The sequence below is a fragment of the Ambystoma mexicanum genome, chromosome 1p (assembly GCF_040938575.1).
Source record: "Ambystoma mexicanum isolate Mex_15411 chromosome 1p, UKY_AmexF1_1, whole genome shotgun sequence".
Classification (NCBI taxonomy): domain Eukaryota; kingdom Metazoa; phylum Chordata; class Amphibia; order Caudata; family Ambystomatidae; genus Ambystoma; species Ambystoma mexicanum.
Window position 1 is genome coordinate 1329840436 of NC_090921.1, and position 23964 is coordinate 1329864399.

Consider the following 23964-nt stretch of genomic DNA (forward strand, 5'->3'; position numbering starts at 1 on the left):
ACACCGGTCTCTCAGGTCGCTTGCCAACTCACCGGCTGTGTGTGGTTCTTTCTCTCTTTTCCAATTTGCGAGTCAAGGTTAGTACCACATACTTGGCCTTGCCTTCCCAACTCTGCCGTTCACCTGGGAGGGTCGCTTGCATCCTCAGAACACAATTCAGCTTTCAGATGTGGGATCTTATACCTTATAGGCTCTGCTTCCAGTCTTTCCCAAATAATGAAACAAAAGGTTCACACCAGTCCCCCTCTGTCGGGCTCAGACCTGATTCTGCAACTGCCTTTATCTTAAAGTTAATTCACAGGTCTGCCTTTCCTCATGTCTCATCCAGACACATGCAGCCTACACTTGCGGTATATATTTGCAAACTTCAATCTTTCTTAGCACACACCGGTCTCTCAGGTCGCTTGCCAACTCACCGGCTGTGTGTGGTTCTTTCTCTCTTTTCCAATTTGCGAGTCAAGGTTAGTACCACATACTTGGCCTTGCCTTCCCAACTCTGCCGTTCACCTGGGAGGGTCGCTTGCATCCTCAGAACACAATTCAGCTTTCTGATGTGGGATCTGGCCTACTCCACGTGTCTTTTGCGGCCGTGTGGAGGAAACAACCTCCTGTAGGGAATTATTGGGGTATTTGGTCTGCTGCTCTCTCCCCTTGGTCCATTGCTCTGCTCCAGCAGGTTCGCCTTCGCCCCAGAAGTTCTGCTCGTGCTCCACCTTGATCAGAGTGTGTCTCTCTAAGTTCTGCCTTTTATCCATGTGAGGAGAGCTAATTGGACTCAGGTGTATGTATTTGAAGACAAGTACTTTATTTTGCCTGACCCGATTAGCGGGAGATGTTGTTACTCACCACTCCAGAATAGGCCGAAGATGTGGAGGAGTGACCTTGGAGATGATGGTGGTACAAGAATCGATATTCAGCCTTCCATCCCAGCTCCCCTGAGTACAAGACACAGGCTTCCTCAAAGAGGGGCTCTTTTCTACAATGTACCTCTCTGCTGTTTCAGTTGGGACAGACAGAGGTGTCAATTGAATAAAAGAGCGGGGAGAACACACACCGCCAATACCAATGCTGCAAAGGAATACAAAGATATTAAACGGTGTTGAATTTAAAGCAAGTAATCAGAACAGTTGTATTTTATGGGAAACTACCTAGGTAAGTATTGGAGTGGATCTTCCCCGCGGTGGATCTACAAAAAATATAACACAATGAGTGGGAATATTCTAAAGAGCCTTCTAAAGTATCAATCCCAAATAATATATCAAACTGGTAACAACTAACCTGAATAAGGATATTTTGAGCAAGGTAATCCAGGAAACGGAAGACAACGAAAGGAGAAAATAACAAACAGGAATGTTAGTATAGGGAAGTAGCCCCGAATGGCACAAGGGTCGCACTAGTGCCGGGTTGGTGCAGTTTCAGCAGAGCATTTATATGCACTTGAAGACAAGTTCACATTATAATCACTCAATGTCCCAGAATCCAACAGAAGACAAATATCCAATCAAAGTCGTGGAGAGAAAATAGTAGCAGAGACGGGATTTGTCAATTATAAGTATGTACCTGAGCACACATGCATCCAGAGTAGGTGTAGAAAAGTTCTGGATTGTTGACAGCAAGTCCTCTGCGAGGAAGGCTTTGGTTCCGTGTTCAGAAGCGGCAACCTGGAATGAAGTACCGCAAGAGACAGCAGGAAGCCAGATCCAATAACGTTCCGAGTCAAAAGCCAGATGAGCACGACGGGAATAAAGGAGGAGGCAAGCCAATCCAGTAGTCAGGCCAGGGTCAGAACCAGGAAATCAGATAAGGAATTGGGTGGAGAAGACACGAAGTAGTAACGGACGTAACCACTTGTAGCTTGTAACGCTAATTAGCAGCAACGAGCCCCTTGAAAGACGGTGGTTTTATAGCCGTATGGGGGCGTGTCTTGCCGTACGTCTTCCACGTACAGGACGTGTCAGCTGACCCGGAATCCGTCGTAGTTTGTACAGGCGCCATGGCAACCTGTATCTGGTCCACAGAGGAGCTTGTAGAAAAGTCGTATTCTGCAAGAAAGCCTGCAGGGAAGCCCGAAGTGTAACACATGTCCAGCACGCTGTGAAAGAGTTTTTGTTACTCCGTCGCTCTCTTCCTCAGCCTAGTGTTTGTGCAGAAAGGGTGTGGGGGGTTGGGTCATTGTATCCCAAAAAATAGGAGGAGTTGGATGTACAAAAAAGGGGGAATACCGCGTCTCACCTTCACTTCCCGACCCGAAAATCCCTCACCCAGTTGATCATCCTGCTCTGGTCCATACCCAGGAACTGGATCCAAAAGCGATGACTGTGTCCTGCCCACCTGGATGACCGGTCCCCAACGACTAGCGGCCAAGACACCTTTTGGTTTCTCACAGTGTATAGAGTACTATGCTGAGGACATTGAGTGGGGAAGCAGGGAGTCCTAAGATGGCAGACAAGGAACGACACTGCAGGCATCGCTGGTCTGCGCACCAGATGGAACCAACATTACTTTTGTAACATGGATGCTGCCTGGGTGCGCAGACAGAGTTTTCATGGTAAGGGACCTGTGTGCATGAAGCAACAGGATGCCGGTCCCCCTGAGATACAAGAACCACAAAACTATAGGTGAGGGCGCACATCTCAATGACACGCATGTAGAAGAAGCATGAAGGCGAAGCCTGCAGAGTAATGTAAAGCATGAAACCACGCAAGCCCTTACAGCATTTCTATTTATATTTCTTGACAGACTGTGCGATGCAGACAAAGGTCACGAGTGCAGCGTGCAAATGTTGATGTACAGAGGCCTCCGGCTGTGGGACAGTATAACAGAGAGAGGAGGTGGTGTACACACAGAGTAAGTCACATCAGACATGGAAAATGAATACGCTGTAGGTATGATATGATATGATAGGTTATTTATAACGCGCTTAATACCCAGAGGTTTCTAAGCGCGGACCCAGGGATCGAACCTGTGTTGCTCCGTGTCGTCTTGTTTCCAAGTCGAGCACGCTGCCGCTGAGCTAGACACTAAAGAGGACATAAGGAAATAATGTATTCAAGCAATGCCCTGTCTTTGAAATGCGGGGTGTATAATACAAAGAACATCCAAGTGATTTTAATACTAAAAAGATTGGAAGAACAGAATTCCAAAGTGACGCCATTCAGAGGTTCCTAGTAAGTGACACTCCAATACATGGTGAAGGTATCACAGTGGTAACTATGTATAATTGTGAAGAATAGTCACTAATGAATACACCCCGTTTGTGCTTCATTGCAGACAGTTCAAAATATGAAGTGAAGGGGACCTTGTTTGAAATTTGAAACACACAGCTGTTAAGAGAAAAAAGAAGGGGTTGCAGTAGTTTGTATAGTACTGATGAAGGCCCGATAAATACAAAAGAGGCTCTCATGCGTCAAGCAGGAGAGATCCAGCAGACTTTTTGGGCCGAAACACAGATGTGTTGACGATTTTGATTGTTCACATTGTATGTGATGACGTTTTTTGTAATTGTAAGTGTGTAGGTTTACGCATGACCACCACACTTTTGGTGGAAAGCGCTTGAGTGTGAGCACAGTAAAAATAAACTGTATTTTGTGAATAAGAAGGGCGCAATAACTTGCAGCAGCTGTTTTTTCGTGGCTGTGGTTATTGATCTGTGAAAGACCTCAGACGTATACAATGTGTGTGAAGTTGTAAGGCCCAGTTGGTAATTGTGAAACTGGAAGTGAGTACAGTAACTGCCCCACTTACTAAGCCCCACTGAGTAGGTTGTTTGTATTTTTTAGTATATTAGGTTTGAACATGGTGATATAGTCCTTGGCAGGCGAAGAATGATGGTCTGGAGGGTTGCCCAGAATTCATTCTAAACCTTCCAGCAATTAACTCTTTGTTTTTGCTTTGTCAACCCGAGTGGGACGGGTATGCCCAGACGTGGGTCCCGTGGCTACTCGTCCTAGAGACCCAAGCTTCTCCTCACTGATGAGGCCCAACAAGGTTGAAAGATGTTTGGGGATGCTTGTGGTCTCGTGCAGAAGGGATGTGACCTCTCAGGTCGGGCTGGACTGCCCCTTTTGGGGTGCGACCAAGCCTGATTTGCATATGGTCTTTCCCCTTCTGTAAGGGCTTGGCAGGTGAATCGTAATGTTAGCATATGCTCTAACTCTGTTTCAGTTTTTTCATGTTTGACAGATCATTTGAATGACTTCCTTCCTTAAAAGCCGTTGTTTATTGTGCTACTAGGTGAAGAACGGTTACATGTCTTTATACCGAAATAAATGAACATATCTCTAATATTTTATAACGAAAAATGTTATAGTGAATGCACTTTTTTTGGGGGGGTTGGGGTTAGCCCGCAAACCCCTGTTTCCCACCCCTAAAAACCCACCCCAACCTTTTGCCGAAAATATTTAACCCTTTACCCCACCCCTAAATGCATTCTATATAAAAAAAAATTGTTATAAATGTTTTGATATATAAACCTTCTTTATAAAACATTTCAATATAAAGACTGTATGCTGTGAAGAACGATGGTCTGGAGGGTTGCCCAGAGCAATGCCAGAGGTTAAGATTAATTCTAAACCTTCCAGCCATCACCTCTTTGTATTTTTATATAGTCCATGGGACCAGTTTGTGTGTTTTTATCAAGTATTGATTTTTATAAAAATTATTATTTTTTTGAAAATACTGAGTCTGATTCTTAGTTGTCGGTAGATTAAGCAGGGTGTATACATGAGTAGGATAGGAGTGTCCTTTTTTTTATTCTCTAAGTATTCCCATATTGATGTTGAGTGTTTTCACGGTGCAGAGGTGCAAGGACAACACAATCACCTGAGAGGGATATTCAAGCCGTATTGTAATGTAGGGCCATGGGCCTGTGTCATGTTCCCTGGTATTCAGAAATGTGTGGTCATGGTTGAATTTCCCTACGTGGTTCACACAAAGGTCCTTTAAGGATTTAAGGACACTTCTTGCATAGTCGAGGTGCCATTATGCCTTCCTAAGCTTATAGCCTGACAATCAGTGCAGACCCCCTCACTTCAATACCTTAGGATTCAAGTGGTGATGATAGTCTATATCTTCCTGTCTGTGCAGGTTGAGTTTTCAGGTTGCAGTCATTGTTAACCCATCCCCAGCCAAGGGTGGTATACAGGTTGCCAGGGTTTATTAAACCATATCCCCCTCGGGTCTGGGTGCCTAGGCCCCCATCCATGAGGCATGCTCTTTTTTTCCTTTTATCTCAACTGTGGCCTTTGACACTGACCAGGATATGTACTAGAAGCCAGAGTAATTAATGGGCAAAGTTCTGTTTTACTAAAATGTCGGCATGTCCATTCTCTCGGATGGACAGGAAAGGGCTATTTAGAATGTATTTATTTATTTTATTGGGCATTTGTAAGGCGCGTATACATCAAGAAATTGTGTTTTAATGCACCCACAGGGCGAAGGGAAAAAGGGAACAGCAACACAATGGAATATGATAACAATGATGAGCAAAACACAAATGCGGTCCTACTAGGCCTTGTGAACATTCAGAGCATGCAAGTGCAGAGAGAGAGAAGGGGAATGGGGTGAGTGCTAGAGGTCCCAAATAGGGGTTAAGTGCCAGAGAGCCAGTTGCAAAGGCAACAGCTAAGTGCCAGAGTGCCAGGCAGTGACCATATGGTGGAAGAGGGGTCACCAGCCAATACATTAAGTGCAGGCCTGTGAGACATCAAAAGGCCAGTGGTGCCTGAAGGCAAGTACAGGGGGGAGGGCGGATGCTGCGGGCGATTGGACAGAAGGCCAGGCCCGGAAGGACACATAAAAGCCCAGGCCACCAATCACAGCGACTGTAGGGTTAAGCACGAGAGGGAGAGAGGGAGGGAAGGAAGAGGAGAAGATGAATGTCTTGAGGTGCTTGCACAACTTGAGATCTAGTCCAAGACGGGGGGAAATAGGGAGGAGCCAGTTGAGGAAAGAGAATGGCTGCCCGCTCTGTGCTTAAAGAACTGCTTGACAAGCAGAGAGGTGGAGCCAGAGGATCAGAGGGATCTGGAAGGAGAGTATTTCGTGAGAGCAAGTTGCAGATATCGTGGTCCCCGGCCCAGACAGCCTTATGGATGATGCAGAGGGATTTAAATTTGATCCTTGCAGCAACCTGGAGCCAGTGGAAAGATTTTAGGGCTGGAGAGATGAAGTCCCTGGGCTTGAGGCCAAGGATAAATCTCGCAGCCCTATTCTGGATTGGTTGCAGGAGGCGGAGAGAAGAAGGTAGATTTGAGTAAGAAGCTGTTAACAGTAGTCCAGCCTGCAGAGTACCGGAGCTATGGAGACATTAAGCTTCTGGGGAGAAGTAAGGAAAGGAAGGATGCCCCTGGGGAGGTAGAGTTGGAAATGGGCCTTCTTGGCAAGGTCCAAGGTGTGAAGAATGAAAGAGAGAGGAGTCAAAGATAACTCCCAGATTTCTGTTTCAGAGGAAGGAGATGGGGGCGGGGGAGAGCCCATAGAGGGTGGCCAGAGTGAAGGGAGAAAAGAGCGAACAGGAGTCCTGATAGGAAGAATCTCAGTCTTGCTGGCATTGAGACATAGATCATTGATTGGTGGTACACCAAGACTGGATGGTAGACAGGCAATCAGGAATGACAGAGGAAGTCAAGAGATGCAGAGGGTAGTCTGAATAAGAGCTGGGTGTCATCTGCATAACACTGGAAGTACGGGGAGAAGGTGGAGCTAAGGTGAACAAGAGGGTGCAATATAGATGTTAAAGAGCCAAGGCGAAAGGATAGAGCCCTGGGGAAAGCCGCAAGTGGAGATAAGAGGGGGTGAGGAGAAGGAACCCCGGATAACCTAGGAGGGGTGGTCAGTGTGGAAGGAGGTCAGCCTGTCCAGTGCCCTCTCCAAGATACCAAGGGTATCATGAGCCGCTTTGAGGATGGGGTGGTTGACCGTGTCAAAAGCAGAGGGGAGATCAAGTAGAATGAGAACAGCGGGTGAGTTGAAGTCAAGAGATGCAACCAATTCTACACGGGTGTGCAGAAGAGCAGTTTCCGTGCCTCTGGATGCTCAGAATTCAGATTGATGGTCGTGCAGGCAACCTACAAGCTTAGTATGCTGGGCCACTTGGGTGAGGACCAACTTCTCCAGAAGTTTCCCAAGGAAGAGAGTGATGGAGATGGGGCGGTAGTTTGCCGGACACAAGGGGTCGGCGGAAGGCTTTTTCAGAAGGATGCGCAGAAGGGAGTACTTGAGGGAAGAGGGGAAGGACCCAGTAGCACAAGATTGATTACAGAAATCAGCAAGTGCAGGGGCCAAGGGAGTCAATATTGTCCTTAATAGTTATGGAAGAACAGGGGGAGACCTGTATGGAAGAGACCTTCATAGAGCGGACTACTCTAGCGACCTTGTCCGAAATGATAGGAGAGAAGGAGGAAAGAGTGGCTGAGGGAGCAGGAGGGGCCCAATGGTGACAGGGGTATGGGAGGAGCCGGGGGGCCGATAACTCGGGATGTCCTGAGTTTTAGCAGTGAAGTGGGTGACCAGAGCAGTGCAGAGGGCCTGGGTAGGGAAGAGGTGAGGTAGAGACCACAGATGGATTTGCTAGTTCCTTGCAGATTTTAAAGAGTTCAGCTGTGTTGTTAGAAGCTCAAGAGACGGGGGCCTGGATGTGAGCCCTCTTCTTGGAGTGAATGGAGAGACGATATTGCCTTTGGAGAAGGCGACAGGTCAGTTTATCAGAGGATGAGCTTGAGGTCTGCCACTTCCGTTCAGCAGCTCTGCACTAGAATTTCAGGGCTGTTAGATCAAAATCGTACCAAGTGTTAGGCTTGGAGGCAGGTTTTGGACAGATCCTCATGACTGGGGCAAGAATATCGAGAGTGTTATTGATAGCGAGATGGAGATTGTTGAGAGCAGAGTCAGTAGTTGAGTTGGTAGTAAGAGGAGTAAGGGGGGGATAAAGGTGGATGTGAATGCAGCAACTGACACTTGTTTCATTGGACAGCTGTCCACAAACGAGGCTGGCAGAGCTGGGAGAGGTTCGGTCAGAGGGCTGAGAGGTCCTAGGTGGGAGGAGAGGAGGGAGTGGTCAGACCAGGAGAGCGGGTGGAGAGTGGGGTAGAGCGCAAACTATCAGTATGGATGAAGGCATTGAGAGTGTGTCCAGCCAAGTGGGTAGGACCGGAGGGGAGAATAGAAAGAAGTGCAGAGGTCACGGAAGAGAGTGGAGGCCTTGAGTTAAGAATCCAAGTGGATGTTATAGTCACCCAGAAGGAGGAGTTTAAAGGTGAAAGTCACAAGAGAGGAAGGGAAATCTCCCCATTCTGAAAGGAAAGAGGAGACAGGGCCTGCATGCCTGTAGAAAGTGGCAATGGTCAAAGTGGCACTAGGAGAGATGCTAAGCTTGCAGACCAGGCTTTCAAAGGAGGAATAGTGATGGGTGGGTATGAGGGGAGAAGGGACCCACTCAGGTCGTCGAGATCAAAGTCTTCACGTAGGAGGCAGATATCAGAGGAATGTTTGATAGTGGAGTGAGCATTAAGTGTGGCTAAGTGAAGCCAGTCACCACCCTTAAAAGCTTTCCGGGGAGGGGCACAAGGGAGAGGTACACCCACCGAGGGTGGTGAAGGAGGTGCTGAGAGAGAGGAAGGAGGGATAGCAGGAGTGGGAAGCAAGTTGATGAGAGATGGCAGGTGCCAGTCAAAAAGGAGGAGATTGGGTTGAGGACCCTGAGCCATGATAGTGCCATTGTAATAGACATTAATGATGCACCTCGATGATGAGAAGCCAGCCAAGTGAACGTCCCGTCTAGTGCCACCATTAATGGGTGAGGAAGGGAGAGAGTGGAGATCAGATGCAGAGTCCATAGGTTTGGAGAGGGGACAGAAAAGAGGATATGAGTGGCAATCTGTCTGGAAGTGGCACTTACATAGATGTCTACGAAAGGTAAGCCAGGATCACCAGAAAGGAGAGGGAGTGAAAGGATAGAAGCAGATACTGCGCAGGCACAAGACCACTCACCAGTCTGCCTAGCAATCCGGGGCTAGTGGGTAATTTAACAGCACACATAGATTTGACTTTGCCAAACAGCACTAAAATAGTACAAAATGGAGGATGCAACAATTTAAAAAGCACAACTAGATTTGACTTTGCCAAAGGACAATAAAATAGTACAAAATGGGGGATTCAACAATTTAAAAAGCACACCAATATTTGACTTCGCAAAAGGGCACTAAATAGCACAAAATGGAGAATGCAACAGTTTAAAAAGCACACCTAGATTTGACGTTGCCAAAGAGCACCATTGCAGCATAAGCAAAACCAAAACAAAGGGTTTGGCACAAGTAGGTAGCAGGAGTAGGCTAAGAATGAGATGGACAGTAAGGAACCATGATATGTGGGTGGAGGCTAAGTTAGCAGTGAGGCAGTGAGACAAAGGCGGCAAGAGTCAGTAGGCAACCAGGTGGAGAGATTCAGCCCAAGGCAGGTGATCTGGTGTGCTTACCGGAGCAGGGTGGTGGCAGATTGATCACGGTCTTGAATGCAGGGATGCAGTTAGTTTATTTTCTGTGCAGTGAGGGATGGGAGGAATGCATATGCGGCGACATGGAGGAGCTCCCTCCAGTGCCGACAGGGCTATACAGGGGCCTTTGTGTAGGGCTTTCATGCTGGGGGCCGGCTAATGGTTAATGAGGAGCACCATTACTACCACCTGGTGGTTCTTTCGCCATGGCGCCAACATCAATTCAATTATTAGTTGTCATCCCAGACTTCGGTACTATCCACCCATAAGATCCCCCAGGGAGTTAAATGTTTTAGTCTGTGTAGACAAGAGCTCATTCTTTGGCTGCTTTCACTAGGTTGACTGCGCTACATAAATCACCATTATATAAAGCTTTATTCTACATAAGTCCGTAGCATTAAGTTACAGCACTCAAATCAAATCTGGCCGCACACAGCATGGCCCGCTCAGGATGATTGGCCTGAACAAAAACTCAGTCTAATTTAAGACAGCATTTCATATCTCATACGACATGTAGCCATAAAAGGTGTTCTTTAGACAGACACAACACTTTAACAGGGAATGTTATGATGCATGCAACGTGTGCAACACTTGAGGGACAAGTGTTCGTAAATTCTGCAGATAAGCCAACAAACAGAAAACTGTCTAGATTGCTGAGGGTTGAATGTGACCCGTATTTTTTAAAAGAAATGATATGGCTACCCAAACTCGAACTGCACGGGCGATCAAGATTGTTAGAACTGGGCTGGAGGACATGGCACAAGGCGTGCCGAGTGGTGGGAAACCCGACCCCATGCTCCCCACAGGCGCCACTCGCAGCGCTAAGCAGAACGGATGAGCAACTGAGGAAAGGGATCCGGAAACATTGGGAGCCGGTAGGCCTAGCGACCTTGGGAGATATATGGCGAGAGGGAAGGGCACTGTACTTCCAAACGATAGTGGATGAAACTGGGGTACACACGGGGCAATATATTACATATACTAGAATAATCAACCGGGTGAAGGAAACGTGGTCCGAAATCGCATTAGCAGAACAACCAGACACCGCCATAGAAACAATGTATGATATCTCGGAGGAAGGGCACGAAATATCCCGAATTTATGAGCTGGTGATGTCCAGAGTGAGTAGGGAGTTGCTCCAACTTAGACGAGATTGGGAGGAGGAGGTGGGAGAGCCTATGCAGGATGGGCAGTGGGAAAGGGCCCGGAGATACCACAAAAAGGTGTCTAGGAATGCGAGGCTGCAACAGCTCCAGTTGTACGTCACCCATAGGGCGTACATGACCCCCCAGAGGATTGCCAGATTCGGGAGTGCAGAAGCGCAAAAATGCCCCAAGTGTGGTGAGGTAAATGCTGGGATGATCCATATGTTCTGGGCATGCCCAGAGTGGGGACATTTTGGGGGAAAATCAGGCTATGCCATTCTAGAAGGGGATCAGGATGGAGGTGGAATCTGTATGGGCATGCATGCTGGGGGGATTCACCAGACCACGCAACCTGAAATATATCTGTAAACTCAAGGACCTGGCCTACATTTTAGCCAAAAGGAGAATAGCCATGGGCTGGAAAGCAGCTCGTAGACCCAGGCTAGAGGTATGGTGGAATGATCTCCTGAAGTAGGCTGAGGCCGAGACAGTTGCTTGGTACGAGGCAGCCAGTAGAGGGGAGGAGGATGAGGTGGGACAGTTGATAGCATGGAGACAAACGGTAGCCACACTGACAGGAACACCCCAGACCAATTCCAGTGAACATGACATGTCTGAGGACGGCACAGGGGATTAACCCCAGGAAAAAGGAAACCCGAGGAATACAGCAGAAGCTCGAGTTACAGCGGGGGGGGGAGACAAAACTGAATAATATGCAAATGCATGCTTAAGAGCTTGTAATTGGAAATGTTGTGTGTCACGGTTACGTTTTTGTGTGTTGTAAAATTTAATAAAAGTGATTTAAAAAAATCAGAAAACAGTGTGTTTCCTGCTCTTGCAGGGTGGCCGACCACAAAACTGTCAGATAGCAGCCTTTTAACCCCACACAGTTGGGTGTTATCTGATAAGGAGTCAAGAACAGGAAATTGACAGGCATGAACAGAAGCATCTTTGACATTTGCAAAGTCAAGGCCCAATGGGTACAATGGGAAGCACTGGGTAACAAGTGAGAAAGATATCCCTTGATAACTGACTAAGATAAGCTAAGATAGTCTGCAGAAGTATCTGATGCTGTGATGTTGCAGAGCTTTACAAAATGCCATAGATTACAGTGAAGGCACTTACGGGTACAGAGAACACACTTTGAAATACAAAAAACTTCTTACATAGTTTCACATAGGAGTTCTACCTCAAACGAACAAAGTGACACGCCAGCTCTCTCACTGTTCCAAACAGCGGATATGATGAACCCACATGTGCAGGGCCGCCATTTTACTTGATAGATATATAGCCCAGCACAAGGAGGGAAAAAGAGAGAGAAGGGAGGCCAGCACACTTGCCAGTTCATTTCAACCGGGGGGTCGGGGAGGAGTGCAGAGCAGCAGCATCTGAGCGAGACAGCCAGTCCCAGCTAAGCAGAACTCGTCAACCCCAGAAGGAGCTGTTTGATTTGAAGCACACTTCTCTCTAAACGTGAGTGACGGGTGGATGCTTACTGTTTGCATAGAGACTGAAGGCGTACAATGTAGCATAGCTTAATAAGAGATAAAGGGTACCTATGCGTTTAAACTAAACCACCAATTGCTCTATTACTTACACATTCAAACATGCTCTTTGCCTACATGGTCATCTTGTTCATAGGTGTGATGTTATGTTATATCTGTTTTTGGTTTAGCTTGTTTGATGAGAATAAGAACCCTCAGAAGTCATATTAAATGCATTAACATAACTCCTGTGTCAATTGTATAATTCAGAGCAATGCGTCATAGTGGTATCTCTTTGAGTCTAAGAACTTTACAGTACTTGACTGTATATGTTTAATCATGTTGATTAGCACATGAACCTAGTTATACCTGTCTTTTAGTGCTGAGAGACAGCCTAGGGTGAGTTTTGACATGAGCGATTGATGACCAGGAGTCTGATTTCACAGCTTCAAACGAGGTGGAGATAAGAGGCTTGTAGTCACGCCTAATCATAGGCAATCAAGACAGGCCTGGTCTAATACCATAACCTGAGCTGGGACAAGAAGCAACAAAGCAAACATCCAATAAATCATGTTTGGGTGCTATAAAGTCCTATGACTTTGAGTGGCCTAGATATAGTCAACAGGGGGCTATATCCCTGGAACTGATTTTCTTTTTGTAGACTAGGTAATTGGGTTTCGAGGGGATTGGGTCCTACGACGTATTCCATATCTATGACAGGTAATGTCCACAGCTGTGCTGCTTCGAAAAATCTTCGGCGTCTGCGTCCTGCGTCGATGACGTTGATGCGCCGTCCCCGAGGACCTCCTCCGACGGCCGATGTCACCCGATGTGATAAGTAGGACGCTCGACGCCCGTAGCCTCAGTTCCGTTTTTTCCACAAACGTGTTCGCTTCGTGAATCTCGGTACGCCTCGACTCTTTGGAGTTTGCTGTATTCTTCTCGGTTCATTGAACCTGTTCGGTTTTTGTGAAAACCTGTTCGTGACGATGTCTACTTCGTCTTCAACCCTGCGTCCGGGCTTCAAGAAATGCGGGGACTGTGGGTCCAAGATGTCGGTCACGGACTCGCACGATGCCTGCCTCTGATGCCTCGGGGAGGCCCACGATACGGACGACTGTGTTGACTGCCAGTCGCTCATGGCCAAGGCCTTGCGGGAGCGCAAGAAGAAGCTGTCGGTAGGTCGGGTGTCTAAGCCCCGGAAGTCGAGGTCTACGGGGCTTTCGACGGAAGACTCGAGAGGCGACTCTCCGCGTCATCGTCAGAAGTCCAGTGGGTCTCCTTCCAGGAGTCGGTCTCGCCACTCCTCGGCCTCTTCGAGGCATTCCCGGAAGTGCCGGCATCGGTCACCTTCCCCGTCCTCTTCCGAGGACTCCGCCCGTCGGCGGGTCGCTTATCCCACCATGCAAGCGACACCGGAGGAATGGGCTTCCTTCGGGAAGGAGATGTTAGCGATTCTTGAATCGCAGGGCACCGGTCCGTCCTCGCCTCCGAGTGGGGTCGGTCGGCACCGGTCGAGAAACACTGCTCGTACGCCATCGGGCTCGGGTGGTCGGCACGGCTCGCGGGAAATGTCCCGCTTGGACAAGGGTAGCTGTTCTCGCCATGCCCGTTCCAGGTCCCGGTCCTCGACGCGCTCGAGACCGCGTGATCCTGTGCCGTCTTCGAGGAAGACGTCGACGCCTGTGGCGCCGAGGTCGTCGACGATTTCTCTCGAGGCTCCGCCTCCGAGGGGGTCGTCGATGCTGTCGGCGACTAGGTCGTTGAGAGACACGCTCGGAGCTCTGGCTTCGAGGCCTGTGTCGACGCCGTCGATGCTGGAGGCGGTGCAGCTGATGTCGACGCCGATTCTCTCGACGCCGGCGCCGACTCGTTTGTCGCCCTCGACGCCTTTCGAGGCGGTGGTGTCGGAGGGGCCCCGTGGCCCGGGTTAGCCCCTAGAAAGGCTCTGGCTAAGTTCAGGCATAGCTTTGGTCCCCAGGTGTCTTCCTCTCACCGCCTGGAGTACATTTCAGAGGGTGATGAAGGCTCTGATGAAGGCTTGGTTCCGGTTACGGTACCAGATTAGCTTCTCTCGGGCCATAGCCAGTTTTATGACCTGAGGCAGTCACTGCATGATGCCAGTGGACTGGACACCTCTCCGGAGGTGGAGTTTTGTAGGCCGGAGCCTGGCACTCATGCCGATTTTTCATACCGGCGCCTTATGTCTCGGATCACCGAGTACTTGGGATGGTCGGCTCCCCCAGGGGAGTTCGTTCAGGATGATCTCACGGACATCCTTGATCTTGGTCCCCCCACTGACCCGGTGCTGCCGTTTCATATGGCTCTGCAGAGAAGGGTGGCGGCGGCTTGGACTGCTCCGGAGTGTCTCCCGGCAGTGGGCAAGTCTTTGTCGCAAAAATACCGTCCAGCCAGTAGCGACCCCTGCTACTTGTCCAGGCACCCCACTCCGGAGAGTTTGGTGGTGCAGGCGGCTACAGCCCCGGCAAAGCAGGCGTCGTATCCTACCATCCCTCCGGATAGGGACGACAAACGTTTTGACGGCTGGGCGAAGAAAGTGTTTTCTTCAGGGGGTATGGCGCTTCAGGCGGCCAACTCCATATGTGCCTTGTCTCGTTTCACACACACTCTGTGGAACTGTGTTGCATTAGCGGCTGAACATATTCCCGAAGAGGACGAACGGGATGGTTTCCTTGCTATGGTTCTGGATGGCAAGGATGCCATGTGTGAGGCCGTTCAGTCGGGTTTGGACGTGGCAGATTGTGTCAGCCGGTCCATGGCGGCGAGCACCATAATACGCAGGTTTGCGTGGTTGCGGAAGTCTGGGTTCGCTCCTGATGTGCAGTCCCGGCTCCTCAACATGCTCTTTGACGGTGAACATCTTTTTGGCAGCAAGGCTGACGAGAGCCTTGAGAGGTTGCAGACCTCCAAAGCTGCAGCAAAGTCGTTGGGCGCTGCAGTTCGACAACCTCCGCCTTTTCGTCCTAGGGGACAACAATGGAGGGGAGGCTGTTAGGCAGAAACCTGTGCAGTTCCCTTAGGGACCACTGCAAAAGATTTAAGACTACAGGTGTTTGGCAGTAAACCCACTTGGTAGCAGTCTGTACCACACAGATTCACTTGGTAGCTGTGGCTGAGCAGTCAGACTTCCCTCAAGAAGAGTTAGGCAGTATACAGATCATACAAAATAGGTACAGAAATACAGTAGCACAAGCAAACACTGACCAGAGCTTGGGTGTAAAAGTATATAATTATTTATTTAACACACACTTATAAAACACACTAGCACTAAATTGGTAAGATACGTTCAAAACACAATCACTATTATCATATGTACATCCCTGATTACTTGTTGGACAAGTCTTAGTTAACACCACTTATTTCCAGACAGAGGTGAGCGTTTAACTCCAACAAGTTAAATAAAAAGGGAGGGAAAAGCAGAATTATGGAAGCACACACACAAAACACTTTTTAAAGAACCACAGCAAGTTAGGAAGGCACAGTCTACTGGTGAGCAAGGAAGGTTAGGTGCCAGGCCCACTTTCAAGGGAGCCAGGCGGAAGATGCCCAAGATCAGACAGTTACACAGAGTCTTCGAAGTTTGTGGAGGTAGTTTGAAAAAGGTTTAGTTCATTTCAGAAAAGTTAGCTAAGGTGTCCCATGCTAACCCAGGTTCGAGAGACGAGGATTTAATACACCCCGTTCAATCGGTTGCAAGGGAAGCCAGGCGGAAAACGGTACCTTAAATGGAGAGGATACTCCAGTGGGGGCAGTTGTTCCTGGCAGCGGGTGCAAGTCGCAGCGTCATCCAGAGGAAGAGAAGATCTCGTCGTGGAGGGAAGATGAAGGTCGTTGCACTGCTAGGGAAGAAACCACCCGCGGAGTTCTCCGGTACAAAGGTACTACCCTTTCGGTTCACGGTAATGGTGAAAACGTGGTATCCCGGTTGCCAAGGTGCTTGGCACAGGCAAGGTCGCCACGAGATGCTCCAGGAAGGCGAAAAGAAGGTAGACTGGTTATCCCCACCAGTTGAAGGAAGAAGACTCTCCGGGCTGGAGATCTCCTCTGTCGTTGGGAGAAGTGGTGAGACGGTTCAGCAGGGCTCCACTGGTGGTGTCGCCGTTGCAGGCCGGCTCAGCTTCTCCCTCCTCGGATTTTTTAGGTCCAGTGGCGACGTCTGAAGTTCCAGTCCCCAAAGCCCTGCTTTTATGCAGCACACCCCAATTCACTCAGCCTAGCTGTCAATCAAACATGCTAAGTGGTGAGCCGGCCGGCTCACCACTTGGGCCAATCACACAAGAGTGCGACTTGAGTTACCAAGGTAACTCAGTCCAGGGTGCCTAAACCCCCTCCCACACCACCTGTGGTACCCAGACAGAGTGGCACCACTTTTGGAGGCTTCTGTGGAGAAGCCCGCCAAAAAGTGGAACAAAGGGCTCGACTTGGGTTGGAGTCACAGAAGAGAACACAAACGCCATTTTAGAACCGAGTTCTGGCAAAAAATACCAACCGGTGAATTAATATTAAATAAATAAACCGGCGGTATGTTCGAGGCTATAAGAATTAAATAATTAAAGTTGGTAGCCTCGAACAATGGGAAAATCCCATAGAGATATATTCAAGGTCGAATATAAAAAGTAGTATCCACTGCCACCAGCCAAAACTCGATCAGGGGGGGCGGAGACGTGCCCCTCGAACAACAGACCCCGGGGCAATCGAATTGCCCTGACCAGTACGTCCACAACATGATGGTTTGTACTGGTTTCTGTTCATAATTTGGGACTAGCAAAGCCAATGGTGACTTTACATGCCCTGGGAGACAGTAGTCAGTCCCAGGGTATGGAGTCTATGTTGGGGGGTCGCTACGACACCCCTGGGTTACGGCACGGAGGGTGCTGTGTAACCCACATCAAAAAAACACATGAGACCCTATGGAGTAAAAGACCCCATAGCCCATAAAACACATGGAAAGTTAAAGGAACACCTCAAATCATGTCTAAGAGTGGGAGCAAAAGAATCTCACTCTTAGCAGGAGAGAAAAAAATAAACCCCAAAAATCCAGCAAAGCTGCTGGGGGACTCACTAGGTTTGGGAAATTAGCCTTACAGAGAATTCTCCCTAACAGAGGTTCCTTTCGCTATTACTCGTCCTTCAGTAAAGCAAAAGGAGCTGTCAGTCAAAGAGGCCACCGTAAGAGTGCCAGAGGTGGAAAACAAGGTACTCGAGGTGCCAAGGCCGCTTGGGCAGTTGCCTCTTTGCCCTCAGGCAACGCCGCAGCCGCTACCACTCAGTCATGAGGCCAGGTCCCATGGTTCGCCGGTTGGGGGAAGGCTGGCGCAGCATCTTGTAGAGTGGGGTGCCATTACTTCAGATGTGTGGGTTCTGTAGATCGTAACCCACGGCAACTGTCTTCCTTTTCGGCAGAGGCCTCACGACAATCCACCTGGGAACCTCTCTTTGAAGAGTCTGGATCCGTTCCTTGCGCAGGAAATTCAAGCCCTGCTGGAGAAAGGCACCATAGAACTGGTGCCCGTAGCAGAGAGGAACAAGGGATGGTATTCCCCTTATTTTTTGATTTCTAAGAAAGACAGGGGATTGAGACCCATCATGGACTTGCACGGTTTGAACAAACTCCTCAGGAAGGACAAGTTCAAGATGGTTACTCTCTCTCAAGTCCTCCAGGCCCTTCAACTTCAGAATTGGTTGGTGCCTCTCGACCTCAAGGACGCTTACTTCCATGTGCCGATCCATCCCAAGCACAAGAAGTACCTGAGGTTCGCGGTTGGCGACTCGCACTTTGACGCCAACACAGCTGCTCCAGTTCATCGGAGCAGTGCTCGACACATCCCTGGGGCTGTGTTGTCCTCCCCAGGTGAGGGCTCTTCACATTCAGCAGATGGTGCACAAGTTTCAGCTTGCCCAGACTCTCCCAGCGTCCGAGTTCTTGAGACTGCTCGGCCTCATGGCATCCTGCATTCTTCTGGTGCCAGAGGCCAGGTTGCGGATGAGATCTTTTCAATGGGCACTCAAGCTCCAGTGGTCTCAGTCCTCCGGCAGGTTGTCGGACCCTGTTCAGGTGCCGCCCTCGGTCGCCCAGCACCTTCTGTGGTGGGCCGTCGACGGCAATCTGATGAAGGGGCCCCATTTTGGCTGCCCTGGCCGGAGGTGACGATCATGACGGACGCATCCCTCACGGGATGGGGAGCTCATGCCAACGAGTTGACAGTCAGCGGTCTCCGTCGGAGTCCAGACTCCATATCAATCTGTTGGAGCTGAGGGCCGACAGGCTAGCCCTGAAGGCTTTTCTACCGACTGTGCGAGGAAAGAGTGTCCTGATTCTAACGGACAACACGGTGGCCATGCACTACCTCAACAAAAAGGGGGGGCAGGGTCACTTCCTCTGCGCAGGGAGGCTATGCAGCTCGAGTTCTGGGCCATACAGCAGGAAGTTTCGATCTCGGCTGTTCATCTGGCCGGAGACGACAACGAGACGGCGGACGCTCTGAGCAGGCAGAGTGCGATCTCTCACGAGTGGGAGCTGGCTCAGGAGATTCTCCTGGAGATCTTCGCCCTTTGGGGGACCCCTCAAGTGGATCTCTTCGCCTCCAGTGTCAACCGGAAGTGCGAAAGGTTCTGCTTGCGAGAATTTCCTCCAAAAGGAGCCTTAGGAGACGCGTTCGTGGTGGAGTGACCATTTCCACTGCTGTACGCGTTTCATCCAGTCCTCGTCATCTCGCAAGTACTGCGGAGGTTACGGAGGTTCGGTTCCCGGATGATCCTCAATGCTCCGGCGTGGGCCCAGAGGACGTGGTACCCGGACCTTCTCGACTTGTCCATCTGCCCTCCACGTCGTCCTCCCTACCGAGACGATCTGCTTTCATGGGAGGGGTGGGTCAGGTTCTCCATCCAGAGGTCAGATCCCTCAACCTTCACGCTTGGCTTCTGAAAGGTTGAGGTATAAGGATTGGGACCTCCCTGAAGACGTGATGGAGGTGTTGCTCTCGGCCAGGTAGCCGGCAACAAAGTCTCTGTACCGTTGCCGTTGGAGAAAGTTCTGCGACTGGTGCAGAGTTAAGAATGTGGATCCTTTTGAGTGTGACATTCCCATGGTTCTGTCTTTTTTGCTTTCCTTGGCCCACAGGGGCTTGCAAGTGGGGACCATTAAAGGTTACCTGGCGGCGCTGTCCATATTTAAGCGCTCGCCTGAAGAATGTTCCTATTTTAAGATTCCTTTAATTTCTCAGTTTTTGAAAGGGCTCACTAATGTGTTCCTTCCGTCACCTTTTCTGGTGCCCGGTTGGGATTTGAACCTTGTTCTTAAGTTTCTTATGGTTGCTCCGTTTGAGCCTTTGCATTCTTGCCCTTTGAGACTGTTAACTCTGCAAACTGTGTTTTTTGTTGCGGTTACTTCCGCTCGCAGAGTGAGTGAGTTACAGGCACTTTCAGTTAAGCCACTCTTCACTGTGTTTCATAAGGACAGGGTTGTCCTTAGAGTTCGTCCTTCCTTTCTTCCGAAGGTGGTTCCGGAATTGCATTTGAGCCAGAAGGTTGTTCTTCCTGCGTTGTATCCTCCTCCAAATCCTGGTAAGGAAGAGGAGAGGCTCCATAGGCTTGATCCTAGGAGAGCGTTGAGCTTTTATATTTCGCGCATGTCCCGGGTCAGAGTGGACGATCAACTTTTCATTGGTTACGCTGGAAAGCGTTTGGGACAAGCTTTGACGAAACGGACTTTGTCTCGTTGGATTATTTTAGCTATCTCTGAGTGTTACCGCTTGGCGGGTAAGGACCCTCCGGCTGGCTTGCGGGCCCATTCTACCAGGGGAGTGGCTGCGTCTATTGCCCTGCAAGGGGTGTTCCTATTCGTCACATCTGTGATGCAGCCACCTGGGCTTCAGTACATACTTTTGTATGTCACTACTCCCTCGATTCCACCCGAGGGCAGGATCTGGCCTTTGGCAAGGCAGTCCTTTATTCCGCAATTTGATTGGGCATGCAAAATTTGTGTTCTAAATTCTTTTCCCACCTCCTTGCTTGGCACTGCTTTGGGAGTCTGTCATAGATATGGAATACGTCGGAGGACCCAATCCCCTCGAAGAACAAGTTACTTTCTTACCTGGTAACGTTCTTTCGATGGGATGGTCCGACGACGTATTCCATATCGCTCCCTCCCTACCTTCCCCACTGCAGAATTTCTTTTGCGATTGCAGCTTGCGTTCCGCAAGGCCTTGTGTGTCTGACTGGCAGAAAACTGGTGTCACACGTTCTGGGGAAAAAAACTACAACTGAGGCTACGGGCGTCGTGCGTCCTACTTATCACATCGGGTGACGTCGGCCGTCGGAGGAGGTCCTCGGGGCCGGCGCATCGACGTCATCGATGCAGGACGCAGACGCCAAAGATTTTTCGAAGCAGCACAGCTGTGGACATTACCTGTCATAGATATGGAATACGTCGTCGGACCATCCCATCGAAAGAACGTTACCAGGTAAGAAAGTAACTTGTTCTTTTGTGGGACACTACATCCCCTTATATTACACCCTTATATATTCAAACACAATCCTGACACTGTTAGAAATTATCGCCTCTTGCATTCTAGTAGCTATCGCACGGTATGTGTATATGTTTATCCACCCCCTCTTAGCAAGACTAATAAAAAGGTGTTGACTTAATTTCTTCTTTCTTTATGTTGGGTCTTCTGTTTTCCCCACAGTGGCAAAATGATGTTCGATGTTGGACCAACAGGGTCTGACCCAGGGGTTCAACCCAAAAAAACACTTGCAGCATTAAAGGTGATCCTCATGTCCCCTGAAGTGGAGATCCCTTACCACGCTACTCTTGAGGCTGCAGTGTTCAACCTACATAGTGCAAAACATTGTGTAGTCTCCTCTGAAGCAGGGCCCTAGTAGAAAACAATCTCCCGACACTGGTTCACAGAGGCAATTCTAGGCTAATAGCCCCCAAGTCTGGATTGGCAGTAAACCTATACATTGATGTGATCGGAGGGGTGGCATACGGACTCCAAGAGAGATGTGCTGCTTTTGCTGCTTAACAATAGGCCTCATCCATACCCGGTACAGATAGGAGAAATACCATCACTCATTTTATCTGGAAACTCACATTTACCTCAGTCGTAAATGAAGGACACATTTTGCCACGAATGAGAAGTGGTAAACCCTGGTTTGGGTCCACCCACCTCACACGGTCCCAACAAAAAACAAGGCTTGCCCTGGGGGTTTAGAGGATTCCTCTGATTCCAACAAAATACCCACCTTTCTGATTTACCTTTGAACCGGTCATTCCAGAGGGCGAATAAATTGGAAAACCGAGGCCATACTCTATAGATAGAATGGGACTTCTTCATAGGGCCCTGCCACTCAGTTGCTCTCCCCACATCCAGTGTTCATGCCTTCCAAGCCTCTATTTAAGGACTCTAGGCCAGCTCCAGGCAGACCGCCCTGAGTAGGCTGCTGGTCACATGACCAGGCTCTGCCACACAATTGCCTCACCCACCACCTATTTAATCAATCCTTCATAGGCGTCCTCATCACAGGAATTGGCAAAGACAAGGATCTCACCTGTTTGGGCCTGATAGGGCCATGGGCCTGGCTCGCAAAACTGCATTTCACCTACAAACTAATCTTTGCTACTGCTACTCACCACAATACATCACAATGTGTCTCCTCCCTCCACAGCCAATCCGCACTCTAACTAGGGTTCGAATGGCCAAGTGCCCTGGTCAGCCCCGGCAAGCTACCCTAGCGGATTCATCAATATTGCCCTTGCCCCATCCCAAACCCACGGGCCACATGCACCCACCCTCTCATGTTGATCAATGCTTGCTCAGCAGTCACATTGCAGAGATCGCTGACCTCATTTCGTACAACTACCTTGATGCCCTGTTCATCACTGAAAAATGGTTTACCCCATCCTCCCCCCATGTTTCAACGTCCTCCTACCCCAAGGCTACTGCATCCAACATGCAGACCACCCAGAAAGGCAGGAGGCGGAGTGGCAATCATCCACAGGAGTGATTGGCCCTGCTCCATCATCCCCTCTCCCAGAACAAGCAAATTTGAATCACTCGCCTGCCAGTTCCCTCTATCTTCAGAAAGTTGGCAATAGCTTTGTTCATCTCAGCAGATTTATTTATTTTTGCGTTTATTACAGCACACAAAACCCTTGGGTATCTAAGCGTTGAGTTAAGAAGAGAAGAAGGCAGGAGGGTGGTGAGATGCAGTAGTGGGAAGAAGACTCGTAGGAAGATCAAAGTTAGTTGAACAGCCAGGTCTTTAAGTTTCTGAGGAAGGTCCAGTAGGGCTGTTCTTTTCTGAGTGCTGGTGGTAGATTATTCCAGAGTTTGGCAGCCACGACCGGGAATCTCTTGCCCCCCCCCCCACTGAGAGGCAATTGAAGTTCGCTGATCTAAGATGTTGGGCGGGGGAATATTTCTCCATGCAGTATGAGAGGTAGGTTGGGCCAGTGTTGGAGAGACATCCATGGTTTAGGGAACAATGTTTTGAACTTAATCCTTTCCTAGATGGATAACCATTGTGCATCTCTCCTGGCTTTGGACATATGAACAGATTTGGAGAGACCAATGGCTGCTGGGAGAGCATTGTTCTGACTCGTCTGGAGTTTGTTCAGGTTGCGTTCAGAAGTACTGGTAAATAGGACGTTACAGTAGTCGAGCTTGGGTCCTGTCTTGACGTGAGAGGTTGAGGTTGGCATCCAGGTAGATAGCAAGAGTTTTGGCAGCGGCAGAGGTGGCTATCAGGTAATGTCCCCATACATAATGTCGCTGGTAAAAGCCATTGGCGCATTATATATGGTGACATTATGTATGGGGATGGGTTGCATGGATGTCCCCTGCTCCTCTTGTAAAAATAAAAGAAAATACAAGGGTTGCGGGGGTGTCCCCGCATGTTCAATGTAACAATGTGTCTGCAAAAAACTGCAACATTTTTGTCACAAGACATTTTTGCGGGGACATTATTACAGGAACCCAGAGGTGGTGATACGGTTAACATTCATGAAAAACTCCTTGTATGCTGGGTCAATGTTGCAAAGTGTGGTGTCGGTGCCGACGATGAGGATTTCGGTTTTGTCATCGTTGAGGCAGAGTAGGTGAGAAGCCATCCAATTTTGTATGATCTCATATACAAAGTTTATGGTGGCTGAGTACTGGGCGTATGAGCCGGAAAGGGAGATAAGGAGCTGAGTGTCGTCACCATAGTTTGTATAAGATATGCCTAATAGGTCAAGGTGGTCGAAGAGGGGTTTTGTGTAACTGTTGTAGAGGGTGGGGAGAGGCAGGATCCTTGGGGGACTCCACAGGTGACTGGAATAGGTTCAGCGGACAAGTCATCAATGAAGACTTGTGAGGATCTGTCAGCTAGGATCCTCTGATGACTCTTGTAACCTCTTTTTCACCCTTCAGAATCGTTTCCCTAACTTTGCCAGCTCCTTAGAAATTGTACTTTGTGACTTTACACACGACTAAGTGCTTTTACACGTGCGTCGAACATTGAGCACAAGGCTCCATACACCGTAGGTCTGGACTTTTAAAGTTAGGGTTATCCATCTCTGAAGACTGCCAATGCTATGCAATTTACCTGCCCTTTTTCCTTAGAGGATTTGGCGGGATTCTGCACTTTACTGCATTGATGAATGTGACTGTAAAGATTTTACACAGTGTGTTGTTTGAGTGGTGATTTTACTGTGTTCTTCATTATTCACTTGTGTTTTTTCTTGGGCCTAATGCATTGTATATTTTCATATACTAATTTCTAAGGGTAATTCTTGGTGTCTTACTGTGTGTGCTCATCAAAGACCTCTGATCACCCCCAC